We start from the raw sequence: 13870 nt of genomic DNA, 5'->3' as shown, positions 1-13870 counted from the left end.
TGCTCACATCCAAATCATTTATGTAAATGACAAAAAGTAGAGGATCCTTGTGGCACTCGACTGGTCACAGGCCTCCAGTCTGAAAAACAACTCTCCACCACCACTCTCTGTCTTCTACCTTTGAGCCAGTTCTGTATCCAAATGGCTAGTTCTTCCTGTATTCCATGAGATCTAACCTTGCTAATCAGTCTCCCATGGGGAACCTTGTCAAAGCCTTACTGAAGTCCATATAGATCACATCTACTGCTCTGTCCTCATCAATCCTCTATGTTACTTCTTCAAAGAACTCTTGTACACCTGCAACAAGGCATTCCAACTCCTGTACTCCATGCTCTGCAATTTGTTCGATTGTACAATAAATCTGTTAGTTATTAATTATTTCTTATTATCATCTGTCTTCAGTTGTACATAAAGCTATATTCAATTTGTCATAAACATATTGTTGTTTGTATAATAAACATATGTTCAAGTGTGTAATTCTTCCCAGCGTTAGACTTTAGTGACAGTCTGTGTTTGATACTGGGTCAGAGATTGGTCAGCGCTGTAGCTGTTCCCCTGTGGGAATGATAGGGTCTGCATCAACAGTGTGTGTAAATACTGGGTCAGAGATTGGTCAGCGCTGTAACTGTTCCCCTGTGGGAATGACAGGGTCTGCATCAACAGTGTGTGTAAAATCAGTCAGGATCAGGTCGTAGTTTGGAACCAGTGACCATCTGCACAACGTGTGCCTGTCCCACTCTCATCAAATACACTGGAGACCCCGACACTTGCAGAGATCCCGCTAACAAAACTTTGAAAGAAATCACATTTGTAAGGGAAGATTACTTAATTAATCTCCCTCCCAGTCCCTAAAAGGCCATTTTTTGATGCTCCCACTACATTCACTGTAATTTCACTTTGACCATCTCTGGTCCCTATCTCATGTCGGGTTGCAGGGTCGGGTCAACTTGTCAGTGTCCAACGGCAATTTTGTCGATTTGTCTGTTAAATGTTTGCCTCTAACACAGATCTCCACAAGGCTCCATTCAGTCTTAGAGTTCAACAAATGGTGCATCGTCCAATGGTAAAGACTGGAAAGGACCTAGCACCCGTGTGTTCAATTCAGGCTGCACTCAGCTAAATATTCAAATATCAGTCTCCCACACTGTTGACTATGTATTACTGTAGACAATACAAACGTGCACTCTGCTAACTGTCCACATGTCATTGTCACACACTGTAGACAGCAATCACTGTTGAAAGTTCACACTTTGCACACTACAGAGTGTCCGTATATTAGTTATCAAATATTGTAGATGTTGCATTACTGTAGATATTGTATTACTGTAGACAGTAAATACGTTGCACACTGTGGACTGTCCATACATCAGTTATCTCATACTGTAGACATTGTATTCCACAACCAGCACTGTAGCTGTACTGGCACACCTTTATTAGGCATGTCACAATTTTTAGAGACTGATGTTGTCAGGATGCACAACCTTTGCAGTATACAGTGCGACCAGGCAGCTTAGTGGAACAGGGAGGGTTGAACCAAGACTAAGTGTGGGATATCCAGTGACCAGGACCCAGCCCGTGCCATCCCCACATCCACACACAAACCTCTCTCTCTCTGTCAGACTGACTTGTTAGAACCAGTCGAGATTGCTGCAGATCTGTTCCAGTCCCAGAGTCACATCTTCTTGATGCTGTTCAGACTGAGCTGGAGGGAAAGGAATTGCTGGACCCTTCCCTATTCCAGCAATTATTTCACACAATTCCCACGGGATCAATACAAGGTATGAATGAGACTGACATGAACCTGTAAAGTCAGCAAGTTTTACTTTTTGATTGAGGTTCTGAGGGTAAACATCAATCCTTTTCACAGATGGCCATCCAGTGATTACACAGATCTGTTATACAAGTCTGTTAATTGTACAAATGACCATGAGATTCAGCTCTTCCTTGACAACAAGCTAAGGGACACTGAGGTAATGCCAATGGTACTGCAACATTATACAATATTGGGGTGAAGATATAGCCATAACTACTCCTCTGTTTTCATTGATTTGGTTCCAGTTTCTTCCATCTGTGGGAAAGTTGGCATGGTGGCTCAGTGATTAGCATCACTGCTTCACAGTGTCAGGGACCTGGGTTCAATTCCACCCCCTGTCTGTGTAGAGTTTGCATGTTCTCCCTGTGTCCATATGGGTTTCCTCCTTCAGTCCAAAGGTGTAGAGGTTAGGTGGATTCACTGTGCAGTAGTGTCCAGGGGTGTACAATGCTAGGTGAACTGACCATGGTAAATTGGGGTTACAGTGTTAAGGTGATGCACTGAGTTTAGGTGGGATGCTGTTTGAAGGGTTAGGACAGACCCAACGGTCCACCTTCTGCATTGTAGGGATTCTATGATTTAGACAGATTGGGCAAAGAGAATGAATGAGCAATTGACTTCTGAAACAGGCTGCATAAGGATAATAACAGAGCACAATTTCACACAGAATTACCACCATCTGAAATAGTTTAAGAGAAAAGAAAAAAAAAAATAGGAAATTCAGTCTCCTCACTTCAGGGACTGATTCTGAGCTGGCTACCCACAGTCGGTGTACTGTGCACATGTAGATAAAAGGTGACCTGATAATGGGATACCAGCTCTGTGTAGAATCACAATTATTGTACCATCTACAACACTACCTGCATCCCCCTACACACCGTTCCCCAGCAGCATCTCATTCATCCACCCACAAAATCAGCCACTAGAAATATGCAAATGTCAAGTTAAGATATTAATAAATCTTCATTGCTTTGGAAACACTAGGATCTGTATTTGGACACTATGCTGTTCTATTTGTTCATTACAATGCTGATTTATGTTTTATGTAAAAGAACATTTCACTGCTTTCTTGATCTGGTACCTGAATTTGGACTATGTTGCCCCACAAATAAATGCATCCCATTCCGGTTGTATCGTCAGATCGTACTGGAATTTTAGACATTCCTAATTTTAGACATTACCTGGACCAGAATTCCACTCCAGATTCCACCATGTTACCCCATTTCCCATCACACCTCTGGATGATGACTTGAGTGGCCTCTTGCAGATGAGTAACAGAAGGTCCAAATACGAGGATGAAGCCCTGTATGGAAGAGTTGTCTTCTGACCAAAGTTTAAACACGTTGCCAAAGAACCATATCATGAGCAGTGACCTCAGTCACCAAAGTGGACCAAATGCAGCTGGACCTCAGTTTGCTCTGGATTCCCCATTTGGGTAGGGGTGGGAGCAGGAGAGCAAGATGAGCTGGGACGATGAAGCAAATAGAAACAAAGCCAAAGCTTTTGGAACAGATTCAATTCTGTAGAAGGGTCACCAGGCTCAAAACGTTGACTTTGCTTTCTCTCCACAGATGCTGCCAGACCTGCAGAGTTTCTCCAGCAATTTCTGTTTCTGATTTGATAATATCAATTTTTCTTTTGCAGGCATCGCTGGTTTAGATATCACTGTACTAAACAGTCATGCCAACTACAATCAGAACCTCACTTGTATCCGAGGCAGTAAATCAAAACTCCAGAGTTAATTGAGATGAACCGACCAGTTTGAAAATATATGATAAAAAGTGACCTGGTATCTGCAGAAAGACGGTCAGCAGTATCAGTCCCACAGTAAAACCAGCATATTTACACAGTTTCTGTACAAACCTACTTACCCGGAATACCAATGATGGCCAGGATCATGTCATATATTTTGTTGACGTTGCGAATAATTCCGTGCATTTTCTGACTGCATTACTCTGCCTCGAACAACCCGACTGAATTAAACTTGGAGTCAATGAAGCCAATTATCTACATTCTCTGGAAATCTCCACAGGGACATTCAGATTGCAGCATTTTCAAAGATTTTGTGTACAGTTTGGGTAAACAAATTCTGGCAGCTATCCATGTCAGAACACTGATGAGGTAGAATATGATGATACTGAATTGTTAAGTAATACAATTGGATAATTTATGTGAATCAATGATTTTTTTTGTTGCAAAAGTATGCAGCATTTTATGAAATAATATGTGCAATACACTCCATTAAAGCCCATTTCAAATCACACAGAACAGAAAAGGCAAAGTGACCATAGTCCTGATTTCTCATTAGACAGAGGTCACTGGTGGTGGTTTAACCTGAAGATCACGAGATCTCAGACAAAGGAAAAGGTTGAGAAGGAGAGTCCTTCTTGGTAACCTCAGCCAGGATGCCATTTGAACTTCTGCTATTAGTATTACAAGCCAGCTGCCCTGCCAACTGAGCTAAACCAATGGCTCATAGTGTTCAGGGCTCTGCAAGTTAGGTGCACTAGACTGGGGTAAATGTAGAGTAGTAGGGTAGGGGAATGGGTCTGGATGGGTTACTCTTCAGAGGCTCAGCGTGGACTTGTTGGGCCGAAGGGTCTATTTCCACATTGTAGGGATTCTGGAAAAAAAAGGCAATTGTGATTGTTGGCCCTTATTTCAAGGAGGTTGGAGTATAAGAGTAGGGAAGTCTTCCTGTAACTGTACAGGGGGTTGGTGAGACTACATCTGGAGGACTGTGAACAGTTTCAGTCCCTTTATTTAAGGAAAGGCATCATTCCATTGCAGGCAGTTCAGTGAAGATTCACTCGGATGGTCCCAAGAATGGATGGATTGTCTTATGAACAAACATTAAACAGTTTGGGACTGTACTCACTGGGATTCAGAAGAATGAGCCGTGATCTCATTGAAACATAGGCTTTGACACGGAAAATGCAGGGAGGATGTTTCCTCTCATGGGAGGCTTGGCCAGTTCACCGAACCTGCACATCTTTGGAATGTGGGAGGAAACTGGAGCATCCTGAAGAAACCCACACAGACACAAGGAGAACGTGCAAACTCCACACAAACAGTTACCAGTTTGTTGATGGTGTTTGGAGGTGGCAGAAATGGGTCTTATGCAGTGTAGAGATACCTAACTCACATCTGGTTTTCTTCCATTGACCAATCCCTTTCCACTTACATCTATAATTTCTCTGATACTTTACGTCAGTTTCAGAATTTTCAGTTTGCAGGCTCTAGCCACCTCCCCTTTACTGTGGCCAAGCAATCCTTTCCCCATCCATCCCCATCAGGGTGGTCTCAGGGCTCTCTGCGTCTTCCTGGAAAAATAGCCTGATGGGCCCTACCCACCACCACCCTCCTCCACCTGGCTGAGCTTATCCTCACCTGAACAGCTTCTCTTAATGGCACTCACCTTCTTCAGGTCAGAGAGGTGGCCATGAATACCCACGTAGAGCCCAGTTATGTTGTCTCTTTGTGGGGTATGTGGACAAGGGAAGAAAAGCAGAACTGAGTTAGGTCTCTCTACACTCATTAAGCCCCATTTCTGCCACCTCCAAATGTCATCAACAAATATGTCCTCCCATCTCCTCTCCTCTCCTCCCGTGTCAGCCTTCTGCAAGGACCATTCTCTCTGGGAGACTCTGGTGCACTCCTCCTTCATTCTGCAACCCCAGAAGGTGGAATATCTGCCCATTTACTTCCTCCATCATCAATATCTCAGCGGCTAAACACACCTTCTAGATGAAGTCATGCTTAATCTGTACTTCACTCGATTTAGTTTACTGCAATCCCTGCTCAAAATGTGGTCTCTACTAAACTGGGGAAACAGCATAGACTGGGTGACTGCTTTGCAGAACATCCATGTTCTGTGTGCAAAAAAATGTCCCTGAGCTTCCAGTTGCTTGAAACTTCAGCATCCCATCTTGCTCTCTGGCCTACATCACTGTGTCAGGCTTGCTGCATTGTTCCAGAACAGTGCCTCATTTTCTATTTGAGAGCTCTAGAGCCTTCTAGACTCTGAGTTCAACAATGTTAGAACTTAAAACACCTCCCATTCCTTGCCCCAACCCCAAGCCTTGTCCTTGCATGGCCTGCTATTACATACAACCCATTATTAGCCACTAATTTATCCCCCTAATAGCTATTTGATTTCCCAGGCTGCTCCACTTCTCTGTTTATCTCTCTCTCTGGGCTCCATCTCCACTTTACTCCTTCCCTCCCCCACCCCCAACCCATTTTATCTTCTGCATAAAAAAACGCTTTCCTAGTGACTAGCAGCTCTGTGGAAGAGTCATTGGACCCAAAATGTTAAATCTTGATTTCTCTCCACAGCCACTGCTAGACTTGCTAAAGTCTTCCAGCAAATTCTGTTTTTGTTGGTGATATTAGATTAGATTACTTACAGTGTGGAAACGGGCCCTTCAGCCCAACAAGTCCACACCGACCCACCAAAGCGCAACCCACCCGGACCCATTCCCCCCCCCCACTTCACCTAACACTACGGGCAATTTAACATGGCCAATTCACCTAACCTGCACATTTTGGACTGTGGGAGGAAACCCACGCAGACACGGGGAGAATGTGCAAACTCCACACAGAGAGTCGCCTGAGGCAGGAATTGAACCTGGGTCTCTGGCGCTGTGAGGCAACAGTACTAACCACTGTGCCACCGTGCCACCCAGACTTGCTAAAGTCTTCCAGCAAATTCTGTTTTTGTTGGTGATATGTTGTGATTTGTTTAATTAAATGCTGATTGGAAGCTGCTGCTGTTCCAGACCAATCATGTGATGCTGAGTGACCGAGGGGCATCGCGATTTGCTGAAACACTGGGGTTTCCCGAAGTCCCAATGGAGGCTTTGATTACAGAACGTTTAGGGGATTGATGGCAGCGAAACCTCCAAGCAGCTTCCACCCCAGTGGATTCGCAAATGGAAGTGTATTTAATTCTATCTTATCTTGTTCATTAAACTATACCTTGTACAGAATCCTGTACAATGATTTTTATTGACCTCAGTATCATTATGGTTATGGGGTTTTAGTGTGGGCTCATTTAATATAATTAGCATTTCTTACAATATGGTACTTGTTTGAATCAAGTTGCCTGTTACCTTCCCTGTTTCACTATAGTGTTAGATGTGGAGCTGCAGTTGAGCATGATTTTCTGAATTCCCATATCTGCAGAATCTGAGCCAAAATGTAGAAAGAAGCACGAGCCTGGGTTATGGCCAGAGCTACTTTTACACTTGGATGTTATTCATTCACCCTCCATTTGCCTAAAATAGTCACATTCGCAATAGTGTTTATCACATTGGACACAGATCCTCGGAACACGATCACCAGGCATGTGATATCAGAGTTAATCACTTATACTTGCAGTAACCAGCAGTTTCCTTCTGCTATGTTAAAGTTTTAGGTGAAAGTGAGGACTGCAGATGCTGGAGATCAGAGTCAAGATTAGAGTGGTGCTGGAAAAGCACAGCAAGTCAGGCAGCATCCGAAGAGCAGGAAAAGCGATGTTTCGGGTAGGAGCCCTTCATCAGGAATGAGGCTGGGAGCCTCTGAGGTGGAGAGATAAATGGGAGGGGTGTGGGGATGGGGAGAAGGTAGCAAAGTGTACAATAGGTCAGAGAGGAGGGTGGAGTGGATAGGCGGAAAGGAAGATTGGCAGGTGGGACAGATCATGAGGAAGGTGCTGAGCTGGAAGGTTGGAACTGGGGTAAGTTGGGGGGAGGGGAAATGAGGAAATGGTGAAGCCCACATTGACGCCCGGGGATTGAAGTGTTCCGAGACGCAAGATGAGGCATTCTTCCTCCAGGCGTTGGGGGGTGAGGGAGTGGCGGTGGAGGAGGCCCAGGACCTGCATGACCTTGTCAGAGTGGGAGGGGGAGTTCAATTTCTGCCGTCACTCATAAAAGATTTTATCTTTGTGACTAAGGCTGTGCAGAAACGTGAGCATAACTTCAGTACACCATGCACTAACTTCATGTCCTGAAGTTTGACTATTTGCGAACAATATTATGTCATTATTGGAGCATTAACACTTGCTTCAGTTCAAGTGGACAAGTAGAGGTCATTTTAACCTAGTTGCTGTGCTTAATTGGTTAAGGTAGTTTAATACTGAAGGGCTGTGCACTGATACTTTAATTTTGATTTCCAATTTCTTAAGCTTCGTTTTTAGCTAACATAGTGACCATGTGCTATTGCATTAGATAGTTTTGGGAATGTGGCCTGTGCCACCTCCACTGGAGGCCTAACCAACACCTTGGTTGGCCGGATTGGTGATAGCCCCTGCAGAGGTAAGCAATTCCTCTTGTTGCTTGCATGGTATTCCTAACTTATCTGCTTTAGCACGCTCTATCCATGCAGTCACAGAGCAAGAGAAACCAACTTCCATTCACTGAGGGTGGAGCAAAAGGGAAGTTGGAGGGCTTGAGGGAGACTGGGGGGAGATGTGGAGGTCAAGGAACTATAGGAAGCAGGGGAAATGGAAGGATTGGTGAATGGGGGGAGAATAGGGAACGGGGCTGAATTCTGCCTGGGGAAAAGGTAAATGGAGATGGAGAAGAGGGACACTTGGAGGGAAGTCCCATGTGGAACCAAACCACCCTTGATCAACTATCATTCCTCCATCAAATACATCCACTGGCCATTCATCCTGCTGTCAGTGGAGCCTGTTTCTTTTTCTATAAATAGCTTCTATCAAATCTTCCCTTCACCTACTCTGCTGTAAGAAGAATATTCCTAGCTTCTCTTGGTTCCAACTATTCTTGCTATCATCCTTTATCTTCAATACCATTTCAGAGAATCCCCTTTTTGTGCGTTGCCATTCGTCCTATATTATGTTACCCAGTGTTGAGCAGAGTTCTCTGACTGGGACTTAACTAATGATTTTTCAAAATCGGGAGAAAATCTTTTGCTTTATTGTAATCTTTGCATCTATTTGCTCCTTCATAATGTCAGAGGCGAGAATATTTACTGATGACCGTACAATGTTAAGCACCATGTGCAGCTCCTGTCCTTACTGTATCCTGGAGCCACTTGTCAAGCTGTTGCTTCCAATTCTGGAATCTCCATCATTGAAAAAGACAAAGTTGACAGGTGCCTTCACATTCGTGTCCTACCTTAATTTGGAACTAGATTGGTATTCCTGCATTGTCACTGAATCAAAGTCATGGAAGTCCCTGCCTAACATCAGTATAGATGCACATTCACCAGATAACCAGTTGTTCAAGTCGGCAACTCACCAGCACTGTCTCAATGGAAGTGAATGACAAGCCTTGCTAGTGTTGGCCCTGTTGCTAAACTGTAAGTTAAAAACAAGATTGCTGGAAAATCACGTATCCATAACCTCTCAACACAAATGGAGCTCCATTTCAGGTGCATTGTTTGTAGATATGTTCTATGTTCAAAGTTATTGCACAGCTCTGGAGCAGGTGGGATTTGATCCCAGGCCTCCTTGACAAGACACACGGATTTTACCATAAGAGACCTTCAAATTATGGATTTATGAGGTGCAATTTTGGATTGATTGTCTAATCTATGTTATAACTCGGTCTGTAGATGCACTATTTAGTTCCTGTAGAGGGAAATAAATGTTTTGCCTTGGGAGCAGAGCATGATAATTGGAGCTGTTCTGGGAATGTCCTTAAAACAGGTAAACATCTTACAACTCCAACAACTTTTCATAAGACACAACAGGTTTTAAAACTAAATTGGTTGGTCAGCTTGTCTGAAACATCCTACAAAAGCAATAAAAATCATACTAAATATGAAACCTTTCTGCTTTCTCCCCATGCTCAGTAATTGGACTGCATTTTGCAACTGAGGATGATGTAAAAATGCTGAAAATGTGTTGCTGGAAAAGCGCAGCATTCAAGGAGCAGGAGAATTGACGTTTCGGGCATGAGCCCTTCTTCAGGGATCTTCGGGCTCATTCTTCGGATATTCTTCGGGCTCATGCCCAAAACGTCGATTCTCCCACTCTTTGGATGCTGCCTGACCTGCTGCGCTTTTCCAGCAACACATTTTCAGCTCTGATCTCCAGCATCTGCAGTCCTCACTTTTTCCCATTTGGTGGGGCTCCAGGGTGTATTAGCTAGATGGATGGAGATCTGGCTGGGCAACAGGACACAGAGAGTAGCAATGAAGGGAGTTCCTCAAAATGGAGAACTGTGACCAGTGGTGTTCCACAGGGATCTGTGTTGAGACCACTGTTGTTTGTTATATACATCAATGATCTGGAGTGATGTACAGGTGGTCTGATTTGCAGATGACACGGAGATTGGTGGGTTAGCAGATGATGAAGGGGACTGTCAGAGAATGCAGCAGAATATAAATAGATTGGAGAGTTGGGCAGAGAAATGACAGATGTAGTTCAATCCAGGCAAATGTGAGATGATGCATTTTGGAAGATCCAATTCGAGAGCGAACTACACGGTAAATGGAAATGCCCTTGGGAAAATTGACGTACAGAGTGTTCAGGCCCTGAAAGTGGCAATGCAGGTCGATCGAGTGATCAAGAAGGCATACGGCATGCTTTCCTTCATCGGACGGTGTTGAAGAAAATCTCAGATGCAGACCTTGAATTGACCAAGCTTATTACATCTCAAAATATGTCATGGGTAGCAGCCAGTCCATAAAACAAATGGATCGCGACTGCATCGAAAAGCTCCAGTTCAGTGGGGATTTATAAATGGCCCAACGACAATTTGCTTAACTAGACTCAGTACCACGATTAGCCACTAGATGGCCGACTTACACTTGCATGCAGCAGAGTTGAGACCTTGCCAAGAATGGGTATTGATGGAGCATTGTTCTCACGACTTGGGTCAATACTCTGTCGCTAATCAGCATTTGAAAACAGTCTCCAGATAAGGCAGTTCATTAGTCATGCGAGTAAGCATACTATCTCATAGGTGAGGCAAGTCTATTTCTAGAGCAAATTATACAATGATGGAAGAGAAAGTTAAAAATCAGACAACACCAGGTTAAAGTCGAACAGGTTTATTTGGAAGCACTAGTTTTGGAGTGCTGCTCCTTCATCAGTTGGTTGTGGAGTATAAGATTATAAGTCACAGGTCTTTTTCAATATATCATTTCAGTTACATCGCACTGTAAACTTTTGCTATAAATTCTGTGTCTTACGATCTTATATTCCACGACCATCGAAAGCGCTGCGAAGGCTAGTGCTTCTAAATAAACCTGTTGGATTATAACCTGGTGTTGCGTGATTTTTAACTTCGAACAGAATGCAATAGTCTAAGTATGCTTAACCAACATAATATAAAGCTGCAACATGACATCCTGACTCTTGGACTCAATGTCCTGACCAATACTGGAAGTACGACACACACCTTCTTAACACCCTATCTACATGCGTGGCCACTTTCAGGGAGCTACAAACTTGAACCCTAATATCCCACTGTACATCGATATGTTCAGGGTTCTGCCCTTAACTATATACTTTTCCTTAACATTTGATCTCCTAAAGAGTAGCACCTCACACTTAGACAGATTAAACGCCATCTGCCATTTCTCCGCCCATTTCTGCAACTGATCTATATGCCGCTGCATCCTCTCACAACCTTCTACAATATCCACAACTCTACTGATCTTTGCATCATCTACAAACTTACTAACCCACCCATCTACAACTCCATCCAAGTCATTTATATCTGTTAAAAAGCAGAGGTCCCAGTATGATTCCCTGCGGAACACCACTAGTCACCATTCTCCAGCCAGAAAAACACCCTTCCACAACTACTCTCTGCCTTCTATGGGCAAACCAATTCTGAATCCATGCGGCCAAGTTACTGTGGATCCCATGCATTATACTCTTCTGGATGAGCCTACCATGAGGGACCTAGTCAAAAATCTTACTAAAATCCATGGAGACAATATCCACCCGCTCTATCCTCATCGATCACCTCCTCAAAAAATTCAACCAAGTTAGTACGACTCAACCTGCCCTACACAAAGCCATGCTCACTCCCCCTAATTAGGCAGTGCTTTTCCAAATGTGCTTAGATCCTGGAGAATTCTGTCAATAGCTTCCCAATGACTGACGAAAGACTCACCAGTTTATAATTTCTTGGATTATCCCTAATTGCAGTCTTGAACAGAGGAACAACATTAGCAGCTTGCCAGTCCTCCGGTACCTCTCCAGTGGCTAGTGAAGATACAAATGTCTTGGTCAAAGTCCCAGTAATCTCCTCTCTTGCCTCACTCAAAAACCTGGCATAGGTAGTATCAAGCCCTTGCGACTTATCAACCTTAATGCTCTTCAAAAAACCCAATACCACTACTTTCTTGATCTCAAAATGGCCTTGCATATTAGCATGCTCCACACTAATCTCATTATCCTCTCAATCCTTCTTCTGGGTCAATACTGACACAAAGTACTCATTTAGGATTTTGCAAGCCTCCAAGCACAAGTTCCTCCTTTATTCTCAAATGGTCCTACCTTCTCCCTCATTATCCTCTTGTTTTTATTTTTAATGTATGCCTAGAATACCTTGGAATTCTCTTTAAACCTATTTGTCAATTTCGTGGTCCCTTCTTGCTCTACTAATTCCCTGCTTGAATTCTTTCCTGCTTTCTTTATATTCTTTACAGTCCTTGTCCAATCTTAGCTTCCTAAACCTTGCATTTGCTTTTTTTCTTTTTGAGTTAATTCACAACCTCCTTCTTTATCCAAGGTTCCCTTACCTTGCTATCCTTATCCTTTCTCCTTACTGGAACATGCCGGTCCCAATGTTGACCCGTTGGGAACTCCACTCCAAATCTTCCTCCAGCCAGAAAAATATCCACTGACCATTGACTCTCTCTTTCCTTTCACTCAGTTAATGTTGTATCCATGTTGCCCGTGCCTCTTGTACCATGACTTATAATCTTCCGCACAATTTGTTGTACGCTATCTTCTGGAAATCCATGTTAATCACATCAGTGACATTGCCCTCATTGACCCTTTCTGTTAAGTCATCAGAAAACTTCAGCAAGATAGTTTTACACAATTTCCCCTTGACATTTTTTAACCAACCCACCTTTTTTGATGTGTGAGAAACAGAGCTCACAATATAATAAATTTCAGTCTGAGTCAAATTCTGAAGCAGCAAATTTTATTGAAACATTCTTGCAAGAAGGGGTGACTAGCAGATAGCCACCCCCATCCAAAAATTACTCCACAATTTATACAGTTTAATTCTCAGTACTTCCCCGTTTACCTCATTGGCCTTCAAACCTATCAGTATTCCTTATTGTGTTCTGCCCCTGCCCAGCTGTGCTCTGCCCTTGTTTACTTCTCCCCTACTCCAAGCCGGGCGACCCTCCCCCCTATCAGTGACTTGGCTTGCCTCAGTGCTGACATGAGGGAAGTTTGCTGAGCTTAGAGTATCTTGATGTTCTTTTTCAACTTATCTATTTGTCTGTAACCTCTTCCAGTGTTTGCAGGCATGTTCCATTCTTGTATGCACATTTTAGCTTACTCAGCTCTTTGCTGAAACCATTATACACTGGCGTAGATTAATTCATTCACCTTGCATAAGCAATTAAGCTTGCAGAAGTAACACTACTTTACCAATATCCCACACACGTGATTATCAGTTTTATCACAATAGTTGTTTCCAGAAGCTCTCCCAACACCAGTGTTAAACTGACAAGGATGTCAATTCCAGGATTAACTTACAAGTCTTCACAGAACAAGGTCATAATGTTGATAACCCTCCAGTCTCCTGACACCTCCTCTCAGTCCAGAGGAGACTGTAATGTTGTGGCCAGTGCCCCTCTCACTTCAATCAGAATCCTTGGATGTATCTCATCCTGATCTGGTGTCCTGTTAACCCCGAGAGCCAACATCATTTGGACAGGTAATTGGATAGAAAAACTTTCCTCCTCAGTGTATCCGCACATTAACAGTTTACTGATTAGTATCATAGATGTTTTCTTACCCTCACTGGAAACATTTGAAAATAAACTCTCCAAATTCCTAACCGCGAGCTCGCGCAGAGTCGGTTAAACGGCCGCGCCTCGAGACCCCGCGTGAGCCCTCGGGGC

This window comes from Chiloscyllium plagiosum, unplaced genomic scaffold (assembly GCF_037043375.1).
Source record: "Chiloscyllium plagiosum isolate Xiang-an unplaced genomic scaffold, Cpla_swu_hap1 HiC_scaffold_22, whole genome shotgun sequence".
Taxonomy (NCBI): Eukaryota; Metazoa; Chordata; class Chondrichthyes; order Orectolobiformes; family Hemiscylliidae; genus Chiloscyllium; species Chiloscyllium plagiosum.
This window is presented reverse-complemented; position numbering follows the sequence as displayed.